Raw genomic sequence first — 7,578 nt, 5'->3', positions numbered from 1 at the left:
GTGATTCCAGCTCAGCTCTGCAGGGCAGTCTCCAGGCCAGACCAGGGAGAGAGACAAGAGGCCCGTGTAGCTGGTTCTGCATGAGGCAGCTTTATTGGTCCGTACTCCGGTGAAGGGAAGGCCAGGGACGAGCAGCTCTCTGCCCTCGCAGGGGCAGGGGGCTCGCTTTATAGAGATACAGGGGGTGGGTGTCAGAGGGTAAAGGCCAGTGGGCTACAAAGGATCTGCATAGGGTCTCCCAGAGGATTCTGGGTTTGTCTTCTTCTCGCTGTAACTGAAGAGTAGCTGCCTTCCCAGGGGGGTCCTGCTGGGAGATTGCTCAATCTCCTTATCTCAGCAGACGTCCCTCCAGGGCAGTGGCTGGGCATACCCTGCACTGATCCACTTCTTACATTGACTCAGAGCAATGAGGAGCATCAGGACACTCCAACTTGAAGCTGCCAGAATGCAGGAGTCAGGCATGGGCTCAGGTTTGATCGCCAAAGAGCTTTGTCTGTGGTTGCAGGCTTTCAACTGACTGCAGAAACTGCAGAGGGTATCAGGCTGGTTATGTAAGTAACATAACATATGGGGACAAGCACAGTGATTGTGATCATTACAATAGAGCATGAAATGGTAACAGTAACAAGGAATTAGGCTTGTATTTCAGAAATCACTAGAGTAAGTTGAAACAGCTGTTCGACTCAATTTTCTCATATTTTTAGTAATGAGTATGAAATGTGGCTCCCCAGGTGCTTCTGTGAAACCATCTAGCTCTGTAAATGTAGCCTTTAACCCCTATTTTAGACTAGGTTAGGTTTCTGGGTTAGGTGTCTGAACTCCAGTAGACCAATTATAAATAAAAAGTCTCCCTGATGCATATTCTCAAATAGAATGTGCTGATTACTCTTAGACAACTAAAAACAATCAAGATAAATTCCAATCACAGCAGAGAAGATTCAGAGGGTTGTTTAATTTTTTTTAAGAAATAAAATTAATCTGCTTAGAAAGCAAAGCAATTTTATCCAAGAAAGGAACTAGGAGCTTTGTTCCACAAAACCATGCCACTGTCATTGACATAGGCTAAAAAGAGAATTCACTTTGGGCAGATCCTGACTTTACAATCTGAAGGAAACATCCACTGGGAAAAGAAAAATAATTTCATTTACATCGAATCTCTGTCAAGGGCAAAAATGCCCACATCTGTTGCCCACATATTTTCCTCCTACCCCAATACATTTTCTTGTCTAAACCCAATGTTTTTACACAACCAGACAATCTCCCCAGCTTTCTATCCCCACCATATCATCCTAGTTTCACTCTTGGGACACCTGCTGTCTTCAACCTACTTATACTGCCAACATTTCCTCCTTTTTGGTCCAGATTTCTCTCCTGCACATCTATCATCATCTCTTTTTATTCAGCCTACTCTTTACCTCAAGAAAGCTTCAGAAAATCTCCTTCCAACTAGGGTCAGAGAGATAATCTTTCTATAGAAGAGAAAAGAAAAAGAGGAAGGGAAAAAAAAAAAAAAGTAAGGACCTACCTAAATAAAAACTTGTTTCCAATTTTCATATCTGCACTGGTAAGGAAATAGGCAAAATAAACTTTTACCTTTAAGCACAGGTTTCTCACATGCTCAGCCACTGTGTGTGGTAGGAACAGGTACAGTTTGATGACCATCTTTAGTTTCTGAAGTTAGCCTCTCTAATCAGGAGAAAATCTTCAAGGACTCAGATCAAGTTTTGGTAAACATCTGCTTTGAGCATAGTGTGATTCTGTAAAGATTATGTCTTGATCATATATTTATGAAAATGGCCAAAACTGCATTAGTGCAAACAGGTATTTATTCCAAATTCAAGCTACTGCTTTGGTTTGGATTGGTTTGGATTGTTAGTTCCAAAGATTTTTGCTGCCTTTTGACAATTCAAAAAAAAAAGCAAACTTCTAAGAAATGTGCAGAAAATTTCAGTACTGTTTAAAGTATGTGATAGTTTGGGGACAGGCTTTTTGAGAAATTAGTTCCCTGATCTAGACTATCCAGGAATCGAAGGTCATTATCCAGCAACAATTATCACTATCATCTATGAGTCGTTATGACAGCTTATCCAAAACACTTACTAGTTTTGCATAAAATTAAAAGAATTGGACACTCCACAAAATTATGTTATTCCAGAGCAGATGGGTATATACTTGCATTAAAAATGTTTGATTAATACAACAATAGATTTTGCAGTGATCATACAATTTATAGCAGAATAAAGAATGAGTTGGTTATATTCACACACTTTCTGGCCAAATTCTTATTGTTTTGTACAAAAAGCATAAAAAAGAATACTGAAGTGCAACATTGCCCTCTAAAACATGAACTGTTTCTAAACACTTAGCCAAGGAAACAAACAACAATACTGGCAATTTGTTGTATAAATCCATACATATAATCCAGGGAAATGTCTGCTGTGCAGGACAGAAGAAAATTCTACATGACTGAAACACAGAAAAAATGTTCAAAGTGGATCTTAAAAATGCAAAAACTCTTTAAAGACAGTGAAAACTTGTCATTGTGGCCAGGCTAGAGCTCCCAGTAAGTCTCAGTACCTCCAGAACTTACTAACTTTGAAGCATCTTGATTAATGACTGGGTCAATCATGTAGATTCTGTTATTGCCATTCTCTGAATAGCTGAGCAAACAAGCTCTGCTAGTAGACACATATACGTATAATAGCAAGGAGGATTGCAAAAGTATGCATTGAGAGTCCCAGTTTGAAAGGAGTCAAGCAGATTCGTTTGCTCAGTGTTTGTTGGAAGTAAGCATAAAAAGCAAGCAAATAAAACCAGATGGAATTCGTTTTTTATTACATTCAGTAGTACAAAATTCAATAGTATAAAATGCAGAGTTGTGCTCCTGAGAATCAATAATATAAAATTCTGCTATAAACTCAACTGAGAATCCCTCAACTAGAAACAACGAGGAAGAGAAAGACCTGCGTAACATAATTAATCACAGGGGATGACTGTGAGTCAACAGGATATTACAATCATTTAAAAGGCATATGATCCAAGGATGCCTCTGATGAGGAATTTCCAGTAGAGAAAGAATATTGTTTCTATTCTAAAGGGTACCAATGAGCCTTCACATGAAATATGTTAAGTTACATACAATTCTGGCTGTACATGTCCGTGAAAGATTAAGGGAAGCTAGAATAAGTGCTGAGAAGCTCTAATGGGCTAATCTGTAGATGGAGAGCCTGTCTTGTAGGAACTGAAAAAAAAATGAATTTTGATAGTGTAATGTAGTCAAGTTATAGCTGGGATAGGACACAACAGCTTCCATTAAAGTGCTAGGGACTACTTAAAGTGAAGTAAAAAGGAGTTTTAATGGTACAGGAACAGTTTAGTGTTAAGGAACATGAATGCCGACAGGTTGGAAACCTGAGTTATAAAAAAATCCCACCATTTGAGCAGAAAGGCTTTCATAGTGTTCATTTCCATAACAGTTACAGAAGGCCTAACCACTTCTAAAATGTATCATTATAAGTTTTAAAATGTAATTATAAAATTATGTGTCTTTGATAAACTTATTTAGAACTTGCTGGATTATCACATATTTACCAATAATTTACTTTAAAAAACATTACTGGATATTCTTCAAAATTATTCTTCATTGCTTCTCCTTTCTAGGTATTTAGACTTCTGTGGCACACTTTATTTCCAATGTGGATCCTTATCATATATTTGGAGCACTCGGTAAGATTTTCTCACTTCAAGCAGAACAATGGTAGGAGGTTGCTCATGGCCCTCCACCTTCTTAATGTGGGAAACACCAGTCATTTTGTTCCAGATTAAAATTTCAGTTTTAAAAGGTGGAGCAGTTCCATCTACTGAAGGAACCATTGATAATTCTGGCTTATAGCAAGCAGAACAGCATTAAGGAACAGCAATGTTAAATGAATTCCAAGACACATACATATAAACATCGGTATTTATAATAGCCATAATAAATCTTAACTCTCTGGGGGGAAAAAAAAAGCACATTTTGTCTGTCTTGATAATTGGATCAACTTTTCACTTGTGGTTTGTCAATCGCTTGACATTTTATTGCATGAACAACAGACCTCAAAAGTATTTTAATTAGCACAGTAGGGCTCTAATCTAACCTTAATCTTCTAATTGCAGTTCTAAACCATGTCTGAACATTTATTTACTAAACAGAAGTTAATTAAAAATATGGATCCACACCATACACATAGCATAAAACTGAAAGCTGAAAGGGTATGCCATCTGTAGAAAAACAAAACTAAAGTGACAACTAAGGGTCTTAATGGGCTCATGAACTCTTTTCTCTATACCAACCACTTTGACCGCTTTCACTGTAATCAAAACACAGTCAAAAGGAGATGTACTGGTTTAAATTTCACTGTGTATGGATTTTTAAAAGAAATTAGCTTCTGAACAAAACCCAGGATGAAATGGTATACAGTTTAAAGTTGCAGTTTTTTCCAGCCATTCCTCTCAATCATATATTTGCTTTTGAAATTGTGACAATGCTACTATTTGTAGAGTTCTGCGAAACTGGAGCAGTTAAGTGATCCATGTTCAATAAACCAAGAAACAACATTTAGAAGTGATCAGTTCAGAGTACAGTCTTCCAGTGGTTTCACTGGCACAGCCAATGAATGCCCTAGGTGCAACCCACCTATGGAACAGCAATCCACTGTGAGAAGAGGTGCAACTTCTGCAAGGCAGGTTTGTAGGAATAGAATTACAACCTTGAAATGATCTCTAATTTCAAGAAGTTCTGGACCTGGGTTCATCGAGAAATAAAAGCTTGGGTTTTTTGGTTGTTTTTTCTTCTGTTGCTCTGTAATTGACACTCCTGACATTGATTATTTTTGTACATGCTGACCACTCCCAAACAAGAGGTAGGCATCTCAAAGGATTTGGCCACATGAAATATGTGACTCCAGGGAGCTAGGGGAATTTGGATAAACACATATATATCCAAAATTGGGCTGGTACCTCTAGGTGTCTTTATTTAAACAGAAATATTCAGGCACATATCAGAACAGTTCTTTAAAGAAAAAGCAGGAATCATTATGTCAGCTCAAATGCTCATAAAATCATTGCCTCAGTACTCACAGTAATAATTCTTATTCTTATAGGCAGGAGTAGCCCTGCTCCTAATCCTCAATTCCTTGTCAACAACTGCTTTAACATTTTACAGACATCTGGTTCCTGTAGTGTTCACAACTTGTAAAGTGGCAAGAATGAGAATGGTCCAAATGTAAACATGCTTGAGAGATGCAGATCAAAAGCAGCCTGCAGGGAGCAAGGAGTCAGGGTACTGGAAAGAGTTCAGTCCATCCTAATGAATTTACTAGTCACTTCAAGCTACTTGAAAATAATTCACATATCGTGGCCTATGTGACAGGCAGTTGATTCTTAGGAAGCAAAAAGTTTTGAACTTCACTGTCAAGAGAGCTGAGGGTCACTTTCATGTTCTTAGAAGTTCAAACACAAGCTGGATTATTGATTAAATCCCAAATTTTCCCTCTCGCATAAAATACTGTAAAAGCATCTCTAAGTAAAGGAAAATCTATATAAAGAGGAAAAGGGTATATGAAGAGGAGAGAGACCCTGTTCATTTTTATGTTAGTTCAGCTGTTATAAAACACTCAGGAATCCATGCTCATCTACACATAGTGACAAGCCAAGTGACACTAATTTTACTGTCGGTAAACCAGTCTTTAATTCTCACTGGTCTGAACTTGAAGGTAGAGTAGCATTCTACTCGAAACCTGTGTAAGAAGGTAATTTCTAGAAGAAATGGTTCAAAACATCAGTGAGCACCATGACAGGTGGTCCAGAAATGGGAAAGAGGCAGGAGATGGCTAGGATCAAGTTCACTACAGCTTCTAGCATTAAGTTGCTTAAAGTAACATGAAAGTCTGTTTTGATAACCAGCTGATATTGGGTGAAGTGATTGGAAAGTTGTTGCTGTGACCACATCACCTGCATTCCACTGCACAGAATTTTGGTTTGCTTCATCTAAAGACTTGGGCCAGATAAACAGTCTGTTTTATCACACAACTGAAATAAAAACCTGAGGCAAGAGTTGCAGAGGATAACAACTGCAAATACTAGAGAGTTTATTACAGCAAAAATTATGTTGAAGTAAAAGAAGTCAGTTTTTTTTTCATTTTGAATTCATACATGGAAACTGGCTTTTGACAGACTACCTCTTTTTAAGGAAAACCTGAAAAGCACATGAGTTTTAAGGCAGATCAGTAGGTAATTATACAAGTAAATCATATGACAACATTTGAGATACTGCTTCTGAGCCACTGGAGTGCCATTAAAAACCTGCTACAGGCCATTTACTATGTAGAACTACCTGTGATTTTATAGTTAGACTGGAAAAGCATATTAATATATCAATAAAATAGCAAAACAGAAGATGAAATTTTTCTACACTTAATCTTTTTCTTTTCTTTCAGAAAATAGTTGCTATTTCTTCTTATTGCCCCAAATTTAGTAGTGTTCATTTCTGAGTGGAAAAAAAAAGGTAAGTGGGAAAAAAAAAAAAATCTGTGAAGTTACAAATATGTTACCAGGAAGAATTTTCTAGACTTTTCATGCACTGGAATAAGAGTCTGCATTCAGACAACTGTCATGAAGCAATCTCGAATATTTTCCATAACAAGTAAGAGCTTTATTTTCCAACATAGCTGACATCCAATCCAGATCTCAACTTCCAAAGAAGGGAGGTTTTAATAGAATAATTTTGCTGTACTTCTGTCAGTCTTAGCACTATGAGATGCACACTCTACAATACCCTTCCTTCTCCACAGCTCAGGAAAAACTCTCAGCTCCGATACGGCCAAGCCATCTAACCTTAGTTCATACTGCTGAGGAAACTGCTAAATGATGAGAAAGAGCTGTGAAATAGTCTGTGAAACAGAGACATGCACACTAAAAAAGGTAAAAACAAGATAATTGTCCCATTCTACTCTGCATTGGTGCAGCCTCGCCTTGAGTATTGTGTGCAGTTTTGGTTACCGCAATATAAGAAAGATATTAAACTATCAGAGAGTGTCCAAAGGAGGGCTATAAAGATGGTGAAGGGTCTTGAAGGGAAGCAGCATGAGAAGTATCTGAGGTCACTTGGTCCGTTCAGCCTGGAGAAGAGGAGACTGAGGGGAGACCTCATGGCAGTCTTCAACATCCTTACGAGGGGAAGAGAAGGCGCAGACACTGATTTCTTCTCTCTGGTAACCAGTGGCAGGATACGAGAGAATGGAGTGAAGTTGTGTCAGAGGAGGCTTAGGTTGGATGTTAGAAAAGGGTTCTTCACCCAGAGGTGGTTGGACTCTGGAACCAGCTCCCCAGGGAGTGGTCACAGCACCAAGCCTGACTTCAAGAAGTGTTTAGACAATGCTCTTGGGCACATGGCATGACTCTTGGGAATGGTGTTCTGTAGGGCTGGGAGTTGGACTCAGTGATGCTTGTGGGTCCCTTCTAACTCATCTTATTCTGTGATTCTGTGAAAATTGTGGAGTTTGGGTTGTTCAGATGCTGATTATTATCAGCCCAAGTTTT

This window comes from Corvus hawaiiensis, chromosome 4 (assembly GCF_020740725.1).
Source record: "Corvus hawaiiensis isolate bCorHaw1 chromosome 4, bCorHaw1.pri.cur, whole genome shotgun sequence".
Classification (NCBI taxonomy): domain Eukaryota; kingdom Metazoa; phylum Chordata; class Aves; order Passeriformes; family Corvidae; genus Corvus; species Corvus hawaiiensis.
This window is presented reverse-complemented; position numbering follows the sequence as displayed.